The following is a 14,582-nucleotide window of genomic DNA, read 5'->3' on the forward strand; positions in this document are numbered from 1 at the left end:
CATCCAGCTTTCCTTCTCGATTTCAGGACTCAGCGGGGAGTCAAACCATCCTTGCTCTCCTGTAGTTGATTTGATGAAGACTTTTCTGAAGAGGAGACAACTAATCAGAGGTAAATGAAGAGAAAGTCCAGTAATGCTACCATACAGCTGAGTGTCCCATTGAGAGGATGTGTGTGTGTGTGTGTATGTGTGTGTATGTGTGTGTGTGTGTGTGTGCTTGTGTGTGCACGGGTAACAATGTCTAGAGGCAGGGCGGGTTACAGGCCATCATGTTTTGGGCAGGCTGGTTCATACATGTCGTGGAATATTCAGTGTGCGGTACAGAGGGAGGTAAGAGCCAGTGTCAAGGCCCTGAGGCAGGGATAGCTTGGCCTGTTTCAAAAGCAGCGAGAAGGTTACTGTGACCCGGTGACCTGGTGAGCAAGCAGAGGAGAAGGAAGGGATGATGGGCTCCATCGAGACAGGCCCTGCTGCCCACAGGAGTCGTCAAATTCTGATGTAGCCCCTTTCAAGGGCCACACTGTCTTTCACTGTGTGCGGCTCAGCTCTGCTGCAGCAGTGGGGCACGGTGCCATAATTACTATAACTGGGCCGACGCTGGCCATCCTGGGCTCTGGGTCCAGGCTCCCTGATGACACTCATTGTGTCCCAAGGGAGTTTGACATTACTCAGCAGCAGGCCTGGCCAGCAGGTAGAGCCTCCTTTCCACCCTGCTCGCTTCTGCCTGCCCCCACTCTGGCACCCAGCCTCCAACGCTCAGGATCATGACTCTGTTTTACTCCTGGGAAGTTTCAAGGGCTCTTATGGAGCTCTGCAAGGAGCCCAGGGGGTCCGATGGAAAGACAGGAGCCCCTCCGTCTTTGGAGTGGATTGTGCCCACCTGGAACTCTGTGAGTGGGGTGCTCCCGGAGCTTCCAGCGGAAGGTCCTGCCGGCCAGCCCTGAGGTGGAACAGGGGTTCGGAAAGCAAACCCGTTCTCACCCAGCTCGCGCACGACCACCATCTGCTCCCCGCGCTCCATTGCCCTGGTAATTGTTTTTCTTGGCATTCCAGGGTAGCAGGTCACGTCAGATTTTTCTCTTTCAAGTATTCTGCTGACATCAAAGTGGAAGGGGTGTAAGGTAAAAAAGAAATAAATTGGGGAGGATTCTGCATGTTTCCCGACCGCTTTCATGTTTGGGATGTGCAGGAATGCTGGGGTGGGCACGAGTCTGGTATCTCCCCCAGTTCAAGGAAGGCTGGTGGGTGGGAGTGTGGTGTCCAAAGCAGGAATGATCTGGACAGATAGCAGGGCAGCCGGCTGCATGAAAGCAAGAGTCAAGGGCAGGATTTCTCGAATTGAGATAGCGGGGTGGATAGCTCAGGGCTGAGCCTGAGCCATAAAACAGGCGGACTGGTGGGGGCTTGGCCCCGCGACGGGAGGGCCCGAGAGGGGCCTGGAGGGTCTACAGAGAGGGTTACTGCTTCTGCGTGACCTCTGGGAGTGGGTGGGGGGAATGCCCACGGGAGCCCCCATTTTCCCCCCTGGACCTGACATCTTTAAGCACGTGATTCCTCGTCTCAGGTCCTGCTGACCACTTCAGAGCTGGGAACAGTGTATTCTCTTCTGAAACAGCAAGTGGTGAACTGAAGAACTAAGAGAGATTTCAGGGTTAGACCGGGATCCCTGGAGGACCCCGGAGAAGAGGGAGAGGGCCAGGTGGCAGCAAGAGCCATCACCGTACTCAGAGGAGGGCAGCTTTTAGTGGGGGAGACTAGCCCTGCTGGAAAGAAGGCTGCTGAGCCCATGAGAGCACGAGCACATGGAACTCAATACAACTGTGATTTTTAAAAATTTCTCCCTGCCTCTGTCTCCTTTTAAATGAAATTTACGTCATCCTTCTTTAGAATGTCGCTTGGCAGTGTGCCTCAAAAACCTTCAAAATGGGGGCGCCTGGGTGGCTCAGGGTTGATCGTCCGACTCTTGGCTCTGGCTCAGGTCATGATCTTGTGGTGGTCGTGGGATCAAGCCCAGCGTCCTGTAGCTCCGAGCTCAGCGTGGAATCTGCTTCAGATTCTCTCTCCCTTTCCCTTCTCCCTATGCTCTCTCTTTCTCTCAAATAAATACACAAACTCTTCAAAAACATACACACACACACACCTTACAAATGGCCAAACCCCTTCACCCAGAAGCTTCTAGAATCGTCTTCCAAAGAAATAATCAGGGCTGACAACTACCATTAACTGAGTTCTCTGTGCCAGGTGTGGCCCAAACGATTTCAAGGTATTATTTTGTTCTCCACAATAACCTATACAAAAACTGTTATTATCACCATGCCGTGTGAGAGGACAATGAGATGGAGGAAAATTTAGTGGGTTTATAAATTTAGGAAATTTAGTGAAGTTACTGTGAGCAAGAAGTAAAGCCAGGATTTAAATCCATATCGGATTTCCAGCCTTGACGATCATCTCCGTCTTCAGGAGCAAATGCAGTGATCCACGTGTAAGTACTGATTAAACTAATTACGGCGCATACGTCACATATAGATGAAGAAGACGCAAAAAGTGACATACAACATTTTGCCATGGAAAACTATTTATAATGTATTAAGTAAAAAAAAAAAAATAGGCCATGAACTATTGAGTATGACATGAGCCTGATTTTATAAAAAATTAGGACAACGTTAGGTGCTAATGAAATAAAATATTCATATTTTTATGTGTTAATATGGATTTGTGGATGATTTTTATTATTAATGTTTTCTGTAGTCTCAACATTTTCTTAAAAGAAAGAGCGTGGCTTCTTCTAATCAGAGAAAGGTAAGAAACACCACAAAAAAACAGTTTTCTTTTTTTAAGATTTTATTTATTTATTTGACAGAGAGAGCAAGAGAGGGAGCATAAGCAGGGGGAGTGGGAGAGGGAGAAGCAGGCTTCCACAGAGCCTGAGCTGAAGGCAGTGCTTAATGACTGAGCCACCCAGGTGCCCCCACGGAACAGTTTTATTAAATACTGAGACAGAAGGCAGGAGTGAGAGAGCAGAAGGCGGGGAGCAGAGGGAGAGGGAGAAGCAGGCTTCCCGCTGAGCAGGGAGCCCCACGCAGAACTCGATCCCAGGACCCCAGGATCATGACCTGAGCCAAAGGCAGATGCTTGATTGACTGAGCCATCCAGGAGCCCCCAAACAGTTTGTTTTTTTATTATAAAATGAATACCTGATCATTATTGAAATTTTGGAATCTATCTAAAAGTAGAAAGAAGGAAACAGTTACTCTAATCTCCCTCCTTAGCTGTCCAGGGACAACTATTTGGGTGTATTTCCTTTCTGAGCGTGATCTGTTCCTTGGTTTACTTAGTCGTGCTTGGGTTTAAGTGGCAATTGGGAGCGAGAAAATTTTATTTCTTGTTTAACTGTTTTTCTCACTTGACTGTATGGACTGTGAGGGCAGAGATGTGTATTTTTGTGTTCTTTATTGTCTTTGCAGCCTGTAGCTCAGGGCCTGGCACTTTATAGATGCTCAGTAAATACTTGGGGGATGACTCAGTGGTGGGGGGCGGGGAGGGCGTGGCTCTGGAGTTTTCATAATCCCTGAGAAGGTCCCCGAGGTGGGGCAGGCAAGATGGGGGGGGCTGTCGGGGCGGATCTTAATGCTCATGGTTAGAAATTGAGATTTGACGTATCAGGCCACTGGGACTCACTCTGGCCTTCCAAGGGGGGATGTTACATGATCAAAACCAGGGAACGGAAACGTGATTCTGGCAGCTTCGAGGGTGGATGGGAGCGGCAGAGGGAAGCGGTTGGAGGCAGGGAGGCCTGGAGGCTGCCCTCAAATCTTCCTAGTTCTCCAGTGGATCCCTGCCTGGGGAGGGGGTTCAGGCTGGGCTGTGAGCGCGCACACGGAGAGGAAAGGGTCACTGGGGGCTCTGCTTCCAGGACCCCGGGGGAGGGGGGGAATGAGCAGAGGCAGAGACAATGCGGGAGGGCGGGGCCCAGGGCTGGGGAGGCCCCGGTGCCAGCGGCCTCGCGAAGACTGCCCTGAAAGCAGCACCCCAGTCCCCCCACCTCTTTTGGCTTCTTGGTTGCCTGGGTGTACAGAGGAACAAATTTGTGGTGTGGACGAATTCCAGGCTAGTCATCCATCACCCACAATGAATACTCACTAAGCACTCATCACACACTCGGCAGCCTCACCCTTTCCAAGAGAGAGTTCTGGAAGCAGTCCAGGGGTCTGCCCAAGGGGACTTGCCAGATTCTCCCTTGAACTTTGCTCCCTCCCTTGCTCCGTTCTCCTGTGTTCGTTTAATTCAGAAAAAGCAACAACACGCAGTTCCCAGCCCCCTCCCGCCGCCGGCCTCGTCCCTCCCTGCGGTTTGGCAGGAAAAGCGCCTGGGCTGTCCCGGAGATTATCTAACCGCGTGCTGAGGGCCGAACTGCCTGGGCGGGGCCGCGCGCCCCCGGGGAGCCCGTCCCGCCCGCCCGCGCCCGCCCCGGGTCCCGCAGCCGGAGCCACCGCCCGGGTCCCTAAGCGCGGGGCTCCGGGGCTGGGGTGGGGGGCAGAGCGCAGGCGGCCACGGGCACGGCGCCCGCTTCTCCAAGCCTCCGTTTCCCGCTCTGTAAAACGCGAGGCGGGGAACCCGCCCTCCAAACCGGTTTGCTGTCAACGGCGGGAAGCGCGAGGAGGGCTTGCAAAGTGTCTTACACGAGGACTAGCCGCGAACAGTATTGATTATCGGTAGGAGTGTGAGCCAGCGCGACGGGAAGGATAATAAAGAGGGACGCAGCTGGCGATTGCCTTCTCAACCATTCTTGGAACCCTTGTGCCGCCTTGTCCTGACGACGGGCTTGCGAGGTCCCAAGACTTTGAACGTTTTGGGAGACTGTTTTCCACGGACTCTATGCGCAGGATTCGGGACCCCCCCCCCCCAAAAAAAAGATTTCATGTTCTCAAAAGCAGCAACGTACAAGCACAGTAAAATCTACACAAGTGGAAATCCTTGCCTAATAGGCTTATACCATTTGATTGGACAGACGGACAGGGCAGTGGTCAAACAGAGATCCAAGTACCAAGGAAGGGGATTTCGTGCAAAGTGCGGGAAGGCAAAGCCTCCTTTCAAGGAGTCCGTGACCATTTTCTTGGAGGCCGTCATTCCATGCCCCCGAGGTATGACTCCACAGCACACCTGGCTAGGTCTTCCTGCAGTCACCGTCCTGGGGTTCCCACCATGCCTCTGCCAACCTCGAGGCACCCAGGGCACTGTCCTGAAATTTCTGCTTTGCTTGGCGGGCTGCCCCTGCAGTCTGTGGGCAGCCTGAGGGCAGGCCAACCTTGACAGCCCCCCCCCCACCCCTGCTGGAAGCCCCAGGCCCTGCTTAAAGTTATAGAATGGGTGGGTGAGCGTTGCTGCCCGCTATGGTATGGTGGGCTGGGCTGGGCTGGGCTGGTGGGGCGCGCGGTGGGGGTGGGTAGGAGGAGAGGCTCTTCTAAAACCACCCCTCGCCTCTCCTTTTCTTCTCTCCTTTCCACACTCAGGAGGGCTGACACGTCCCAGCATCCCAGCAGCTTCACGTCGGTATGGCAAGTGCGACATTGTTGCTTGTGTGATCCACCTGGAAGGAAACAAGATCTAATTGTTGTCAGGCTCTGCTTTTTGGAAGTAACTTGCCAGCATTCAGGAAATATATCCAGTCCCTCTCCTGTGGGGCTGATGGGCTCGCGTGAAGATTCTGAAGGGGGCCTGAGCGGTCTGTGGGGTGAGCCTCCCAGGGGATCAGTCTGGACAGACAGAACACGGACACCCGCCTCCTCGCTGTCAGTCGCTGGAGGAAGTCACTCCCAGCCGCTGAGTTTACTCACCTGAAAGACTCAGACGACTGTGTCTGGCCTTTGTGCGTCTCTCGGGGTGAGGGAAAACAGGAAGTTCTGGAATTTCCACTGGGAGCTCCCCTGAGGGAACATGCCAAGTCTGAGGCCTGGTGCTTGGCCCCGCTGGTGACGGACAACGGGGCGGGAAGGGGAGACTGTGCCCCCCTCCCTCTCTTGTGGGGGGAGGGGAGCAGTTCCGATGACAGACGCGCCCGGAGCTGGATCGTGGATCTCTCCAGTGGACTCGTCCCGGGTCAGTTTGTTAAATACAAGTATCACTCTGAAATAACACAAACTTGGAATAGACCACGACACATTTTTTTAAAACTTTCCAATACAGGAAATCAGCTTCTATCAAGTCTACACTCTGTTTCTTTTTATTAAGGAAAGATGTCTTTCTTTCTGAAGGTAATACATCCGTGGGGAAAAAAAATCAGCGTTTGCCGAGAAGCCACTGGAAGGGAAAACCATCCATCCTAGATCGCGCTACTCAAGCATGAAGCATTGTTAACCTCAGGTGACCCACATCACCTGCAAAGTTGTGCAATGATGCAAAAGCCCAGCGACAGGAAGCTTGAACACAGGACATCGTTTGGCTTTATCTTTGGGGGTCCACAGGAGGCAGAGCGTGCCCTGGGCTCCTGGGCCTCTGCCAGGTCACCTAAAGAGGACAAGTAGATCGCAGGGCTAAGGCCGTCTGCCCTGGAAGGGGACATGAGGCCCCAAGTTTCTTAAGAGGAATAGGGTTTGAAAAAGAAACGCAAGCCTTGGGAAAACATCAGTGCACGTGGGTGCTGTGAGGCACCCAAGACTTGGAGTATCCACGAGCAGATTTAGGTGCACTGGTGGGCGTGGTGGGAGGGCAGAGTCCTGGCTAGTGACTGGAGAGGGACTCAGTCCAGTGCCCCACGAAGCAGATGAGGTCGCGTGGGGCTCCCACAGCTACCGGGGACCCTGTCCTCCTACAGTCTTCCCAGAGCAAGCGGAAACATTTCAACCTCAGTCTGTTCTGAGGTTGAAGTATTGTGGCCTGTGGGAGTGAGAGGCTTGGCTTACGTGGGGTCCCCCTTGGGGCCACACTATAAATTAGAGGGACAACTGAGACCAGCTTGTGAATGGAAATAATTACTGGGAGCCGCCTCAGAAGTTACTCAATGAAACCTGGAGGGGAAAAAAGAAAAATCAGTCCTGGGCAAGAATGTTCAGCATACCATGGGCCAGACATAAGGGTTTGGTTTTTGTCTCTTGGTAGGTTTTTTGTTTTTTTTTTTTTAAATTTATAGGCGAGATTTATTTGAAAAAACATTACAGCATATAAAAAGTACATAAAGTCCCAATTTCCACTTCTCCACTGGTAGATTTGCTAGAACACACAAGACAAGAGGGCTTCTTTGAGGGGTTGTTGAAGACATTCCCCAGAAACTGTAGCCTGTGTATCCCGTTGGCTCTGAACGCGCAAGTTGGAAAGAACCATGGCAACCTAGAAAGTTTCACTCCTCCGCTTACGATTCCAGGCTGAGCGCTGACAGATTTTATGTGTGAGTGGAGAAGGTCGTAAACCCCATGTTACCACCCCACCCCTGCCCCCGCAGTCTCCAGAGCGGTGGGGAAACGGACTTGTGCCTGCGGTTCTCCAGCGCAGACCGGATGTCAATGTCGGCTTCGGGAAGGGAGGACTGGGGACCGCTCAGCTTTGAAGGAGAAACACACACATGCACACACACAAGGTCTCCCGATTCAGAACCAGTGATCAAGAGTGCACAAGCGTTCCCACAGGAAACCCAATCATGCTGGAAAAAGAGGGGGAGATGCAGGTGGATGGCGAGAACAAAACTTGTAGGAATTGCTTGAACTTCGTGAGAACAAGTAAATTTCCAGGCATTTTAAAGGCATTCGAAAACAAAACAAAACAAAACAAACAAACAAACAAAAACTCCCCAAAGTATTGGATATACCTATGCAAAAAATTTTTCTAAAAGATTTTATTTATTTATTTGAGAGAGAGAGAGAGTGTGTGGAGAAAGGGGCAGAGAGAGAATCTGAAGCAGACTCAGCACCGAGTGTGGAGCCTCACACGGGGCTCAGTCTCACAACCTCAAGATCATGACCTGAACTGAAACCAAGAGTGGGTCTCTCAGCCAGCTGAGCCACCCGGGTGCACCACACCCCCATTCGAAAATTTAAAGTAGCCCCTGCCATAACTTGAGTCATCAACACATCTAGATGAGGAATTCTAGACAAGTGATTTTCTGGATAATCAGTTTACGAAAATTCAAACAAATTAGTCCCTTCTCTCCTGGGTCATCGCTCTGGAGGGTTTATGGGAGTGGGCTGACCTACGAGCTACAGACTGAGTGACCTGTCCCACAGGACGGCGGCGCTCAGAGTCGGCGAGCCTTCCTTCTCAGCCTCCTCTGTTCACCACCGTCCTAACTGCCTAAAATTTTCTGCTTTTTTTCCTCCATGATTGTATTGTCTGTGCCTCAGTGTCCTTGTCTGTGAGATGAGGAAATGACTGTCCCTCCCTGATTTGGTTGTTAGATGGATTACGCAAGTAATATACATGAAGCAGTTGGAGTAGGGCTGGTCATGTAGTAAGTGCCCAGTAAACATTAGCTGTTGATGTTGTTTGATATTATTACTACCATATCTGTTTCCTCCTCTTCTTCCTGACTTGGATGCTGGCAGAGTTTCACTTTTATCGGCACTGATAGCCAGTGGGAGTCCCACTTTCTTTTGGTTGGAGAAATAACTGAATCTCAGCAAATTTCCTGCTTTGAGCTATTTCTGGGTATTTTCATTGCTGCGGATGCCTGAAGGACTCTTTGATTACTTCTGGGTTTGTGGCTTTTTGGGGGGCAGTGGAATTGAATTAAATGGAATTGAGATATTAAGTATCCAAATGCCGAATAAGGAAAGTGCCTCTGGATTTGAAAACAATAAAAGTGTATTTCATTAACAATTTTAATAGTCTGAACTTTCCGGTAATTTGCTTTCGCCTTATTTCTAATTAGTCTGAGTTAGTGAGGCATTGTATATGTGCTGAGGGTGTATTCGCTGTTTGCATGTACTGTCTAACTTGGGATTTATAGCAGTAAAGGGGAATTGGAAGGTTTATATTTACAGTCAAATTACTACTATGAATTTAGTGTGAGGAAGACCTACTTGGAAGCTGTCTACTTTCTGCATCTTGTCCTTGTGCCAACCTGTCTGTGCAGAGAGCAAGTGGTTCCTTTTTGGAAGGTTTCTGTCACAAAATTCTTTGTTTATTAATGGACTCATTTATTCATTCACGAAGCATGCTTTCATTGGGCATTGTGGAAAAGGCAACAAGCAAAACAGCCCTAATCTATGGGCCTGACCTTCTGGTAGTGGAAACAAAAAATCAAGCCATAAATAACCAAGTGATAAATCTGATGGTGATAAGGGCTGTGCAGACCAGCAAGTATATTTAGAGTGAAGATGGGAGCAGAAGGTGCTTGTTTATCTAGACAGGTCCAGGGACACCTTCCCTGGTAAAGCAGTATTTGAACAACAGACCTAAAGAACTGAAGGCATGAGACATGTAGGTATCCAGGAAATGAACAGGAGGCAGAAGGGAAGGAAGTGCAAAGGCCCTGAGGTGAGAGATCATACTAAGGAACTAAGATTTTAAAGAAAAGGAGAGGAATTTGAGCTACGTATAAGGTCGTAATCAACCACATTTGAAACTCAGATTTGGAATAATAAATGTTCCAGATGACAAGAAATCACATGTTTATATTTATGTTTTAAGATATGCCAGGATGAGAAGATTTTATCTCATCTGTCAAATTCAGTAGCTTTGAAGAGGCCATTTGGAGCTCGCTGTGGAGCAGGAATTGGAATGGCAGCTCAGCTCACCGCTGTGGTCGGTGGTGTTGTCCATGGGTGTGAGTGTGTGTGTGTGGGGTCGGTGGGATGGCAGGGAGACCTCATAGTTGCCATCCTAGAAGTAGGGTGACTTTAGGAGAACGCACACCTGGGTATGCAAGACATCTCCTTGTTGGCGGACACTGGGACAAGACCTGGGAGAGAGAGAGAGGCACTAGTCATGCCTGCCCTTTCAGCACTGACCATGCCCACCCCACCTCTATCTGACTTCAGCAGCTGTCTTCACCCTACGTGCGGACAGGTAGAATGAAGAGGGCAGAGGAAGGTCAGAGAGATTCTCAAAAATTATTTGCGTCCCCCTAAAGTTTCTTGGGAAGGAGACTAAAGCAAAGAAGTTAAATTTTTACCGTCCATGAAGAAAGGTAGTGCATTCTTGAAGCAGGAATCTGTACCTCCATCTGCTGGGGATGGATTGGGTCTGCTCTGACGCGCTCCTCTTCAGAGCCGTGGTCGCCAGTCCCCAGAAGTGGTGGGAGTGGTTGACCAATTGGCTTCCCACGTCCTGGGCTCTGAGCCTGCCCCCAGCTGGGGTTGGTGGCCGGTCAGCAGGAGTGACCCTCAAGGATCCGCTCAGTGTTGTTCTGTGCCCTAGTCCTGGGGCTTGGTCTCTTCCTCCAGACCTCTCCACCAGGGTAGTCTGAGAGTTGGAAGAGGCTCCCCTTCCCCATACCCACCCTCCCCTGCAATCAATACGGTCTCTTCCACCAAGAGCTGCACCGGGTAGTTGGGGGGCCAACGCCTGCCTGGCTGAAGCCCGCAGCCTTCAAACTCAAAAGGGGACCGAGGCGGGTCAAGCAGGGCGGCGGGCCAATGGAGAAAGGGCTGTTACAAAAATCATAGCACAGAGGGGGACGAGGATGCTGAAGCTGGTTTAACCCCAGAGAAACGCCGAAAGAGAACAGAAAAGTTTCGGTAAAGTAACTCTCAATGTCCACACTGCCTGGCACGCAGGTGGGCGCGGAGGCGGGGAAGGCGACCCTCGTGCCTTTCGGACACTTGCCACCAGGGGGCGCCCGAGTTCACGGCAAAGTCCCGTCCCGCCGGCTCTGGGTCCGCGGCATTCTGGGAAAGGAGGGCAAAGACTTCCTGGAAGGAGGCCGCTGACGTCATGTCGCCGAGTCTCTGCTGCCCAGTGGTGGCGGGGAGGGGGTCCTGTTTCCGAAGCGCCACAGCCAGCACTGTCGGTGGCTTCAGGGCTCCGGAAGAGGTGGTATCCGTCGGCCCAGAGTCCCCTCTGTGTCGAGCCACGGGCCTTCGGTTCTCCCTCGTCGGCGCCCGCCCGCCTCCCTGCCCGCCCTGCCCCGGCTCGGGTCCAGGTCCGGCTGCCCCATACATTTAACTCTGATTTTTTTCCCCCGCTGGAAAACCCTCTTTGCTGAGATCCCAGCAGCCACACCATTAGCTCCGGACAGGAAGGTTTCGTCTTTCTTTGCCGCTTGGACTTCCTGGGGCAGTAACCGGCAGGCATTTCTACTCCGATCGGAGCATTCGGTGCCGCCCTCCCCCCCAATCTCATGCCCGTCGTGTGTTCTTTCTCTTTCCCCAGGTGTGGTGCCGCCTGGAAAGAATTTGCGTCTGAGAATTGTTCTCCGCGGACCAGAGACCATTGCAAAGGTCTGCGAGAGTCACCCTGTCTCATCAGGCCGTCGTGAGGCAGTGGGTGCTTCCATTTTTCCGGGGTTCCTTCGTCTGGGTGATGGGGTGGGGGCGCTGAGGCCTCCTCCCCGCTCCCTCAGCAGGCACCGGCGTGGAGCTGTCTGGCTGCAGGAGGACAAGAGGGCGCTCTGTCTAGGGCTGAGTGGAGGCCCCAGGAAGATGAGACCGAGCCCGGGGTCCGTGCCTGCTTCTCAGCTTCCAGCCAGCGTCTTTTCTAAGTGCAGACCAGGCGATTGCAGACTTGCTTTTCCAGGCAGGCTCTAGGGGCACCTGTGATCCAAGAATCTCTTGTTAGTTTTAGACCCGAGTCAAGCTGTGTGTCAGAGTCCAGTCGGGGAACAGAAGCCATCCCAGGTACTTAAACAGGGAAAATTTACTATAAACAGTAGTTAACTAGGCATTGCATTGTCAGGTCACTGAAAAGGCAGGAAGACAACACTTGGTTTTCATAATGGTAGTAATCACAGGGACCTCTCCCCTTGTAGGACTCTGGGGAGGAAGGGAAAGAGATGGAATTATAAAAACTAGGACTTGGAAGAATGCTGCCTGGGGCGGGGGGCACAATCAGTTAAGCATCCAGCTCTTGGTTTCAGCTAGGCTCCTGATCTCAGGGCCCTGGGATGGAGCCCTGCCCTGTGCTCTGAGCTCAGCATGGAGTCAGCTTGAGATTCTCTCTCCCTCTGTGCAACCCTCCCCCATCTCTCTCTAAAACAAATAAAAGTAAATTTAAAAAAAAAATTGGGATCTTGGAGGATTGGCCTGGAGGACCTGGGACCCAGACCCCTGTGGGGCCTGGCCAGCTGGTGGGAACGTCTCTGACGTGGACCCCGGGGAGCTGGCTGTGTGGTGTTGGGGAAAGCAGACTGCCTTCAGCTGCTCTCTGGGAAATGCACTGCTGCTACTGGGGTGAGGAAGTATTGCTGGGGTATCCCTCAGGGCTACAGATAGAACTAAGGAAGCCCGAAGAGGCAGACTTCCAGGAGGAGGTAAATACCTTTTTCCAACACCTTCACCTAGCAGAGCCTAACATGGAGTCACCTGGAAAAACAGAAATGTACACAATCCTAGCCCCTGCATCTCAGGGGCAGTTTTAGAGCTGAGAGACCATAGCCTAAAGTCTGGCACAGTGTGCTTGACTGGAAGCAGAGGGGCAGGCATGGGCAAGGGCAACAGAAACACTCAGCTGGTACTTTTTTTTCCTTTCCTTTCTAAATTGCTGATGCTTCAAGACAAATAGGTTTGATGATCGACCCCTACGATGTCAGACTGGCTGCCTGGGACAGGAGGCTTATGGAGTTCCTGCACAGTAGGATGGCGGCATTCCTGCCTATCAATCCACAGAAAGGTCTGCGGAGTCTTGCAGGCTGGAGGTCTCTGGGGCTACTTGGCTAAGCTGGGATGGCAAACGGGGGAGCTGACTCCCTCTTGTGGACACGTGCGGTTCTGCAGGAGGGCAGTGGGACCTGCCCTTGGTGGGAGTTGGCCGGCCCACCTTGAATTTCAGGAGTAAGGGGGAGTTGGCTGGGAAAGGTCAGTCTGATCCTCTGATGTGGATAAGGAGTCACTGGTTTATAGTGATGATGCTTTTCTTCAAAAGAGATGAAAGTCTTGTCCCTGAGATCCAGACCCTCTGTGCGAGGAACCCAAAGGCCTGTTTGGCCAGCGACAGAGACGCAAAGCTAAAAGACAAGCCTGTCTCACCAAGACATCTGTTTTGGGCCTTGGAATGTCCTTTAAAGTGGGGCAGGGGGCAGACTTTCTCTGTAAATACCCCAGAGAGTAAATACTTAAGGCTTGCAACCACGCTGTGTCTGTCTCAGTGACTCGCTCTGCCATGGGCGGGGGACGGCAGCCGTGGACGGTCACCAAATGGAAGGGTAGATTGCATTCAGATACAGCTTTACTAGTGACACGGAAATTTAAAATTCGTATAATTTTTACCTGCCATGAAATATTATTCTCCTTTTGATTTTATGAAATTATTTAAAAATGTAAAAGTCATTCTGGGCTCGCAAGCCTTATTAAGAACAGCAACAACAGGCAGTGGGTTGGAGTGGGCCCGTGGCTAGAGGTGACTGACTCCTGATTTACAGTCTTCAACAGTCCAAGTCCTTAGGAGGTCCCACTGTGCGCTAAAATCATCCAAGTGGCTTCTGGATGCGATCTAACGCGACAGAGAAGCTTGTTCTCACTCAGATGCGTGGTCCTGGGTCCTAACACACGGCTCTGTCCATCGGAACCTTACACACAGTTCGTAGAGTCGCATAGTACGCCACTTCCTCAGCGATGAGAAGAATCACTCCAGATACCTTTAAACAACACGCCCCCTCAAAGCACGGGGGATATGATGGCTTTAATGACAACGTGATTGTTTTGCCTGGTTTCCCAGAAACGCCATCCTTTCCAAAAGCAAGCTGCGCTCTGTTACAACTTAGAGTCAACGTGTGTGGTTTCGTTTAGCCGCATGGATATATAAATCGGAGATTCAAAGGGAGACAGGACACCTAGGAGGAACTCTGCAGGATTCTAAAGGGCTTTGGCGGAAGAGAGTTGAGAGCGGTGTTACCTTTCCGGTTAAGAAGTGGGGTGTGGATCCGTGTTTGTGTTGTCTTTGGTGGGCGTGCGGAAGCTTGGAGAAGAGGCCCGAGGACTGATTACCTGGTGGGGGACACTCTTCACTGTTTTTAGTCCCTGATTGCGAGCGCTGTCGGCATCTGCCTCTTCCCTTCTTCACCCCCCGCACCTGTCAGAGTCAGACCTGACTCTGCCCGGCTGAGAAGGCATGAGGCTCCGGAAGACACAGATGTGCGTGTTTCCAGTGCAGGAGGCGGGCATCTAAAGGCAAGCTGGTAATGTCATGTGGTAAATGCCAAAGGGCCCGCGAAGGGACCCAGAGGAAGGGCTAAGTCCCTGTCTGGGAGCAGAAGATGTGAGTGTTCGGCCGGAGGACGGAGGGCAGGGGACTCCGGCTGAGGACACAAGTGGCCGGGGCAGGGGGTGCTCGCATGTGTCTGGGCAATGTCTTCTGCGCTGCTGGGGGCAGGGGGTGGTGTCTGGTGTTGAGTGAGCGAGGGCAGAGAAGGGGAGTGGGGGGATGAGGCCTGGTGGGGGGGGCCAGTGTGGGAGGAGAAATTTGAACTTAACTGGGGCTGGGGGGGGGGCTCCCTCAGA

The 14,582-nt window shown here is 51.9% G+C and overlaps 1 long non-coding RNA gene across 1 annotated transcript; it reads left to right on the forward strand.

The window, feature by feature from the left end:
- The first annotated feature begins 10,850 nt into the window (after positions 1-10,850).
- Positions 10,851-13,152, forward strand: LOC116576546. Its single transcript, XR_004280202.1, has 3 exons — positions 10,851-11,171; positions 11,302-11,765; positions 12,641-13,152. It is a non-coding gene; the product is annotated as an uncharacterized LOC116576546 (long non-coding RNA).
- Positions 13,153-14,582: the final 1,430 nt, after the last annotated feature.

Source organism: Mustela erminea, chromosome 17, assembly GCF_009829155.1.
Source record: "Mustela erminea isolate mMusErm1 chromosome 17, mMusErm1.Pri, whole genome shotgun sequence".
Taxonomy (NCBI): Eukaryota; Metazoa; Chordata; class Mammalia; order Carnivora; family Mustelidae; genus Mustela; species Mustela erminea.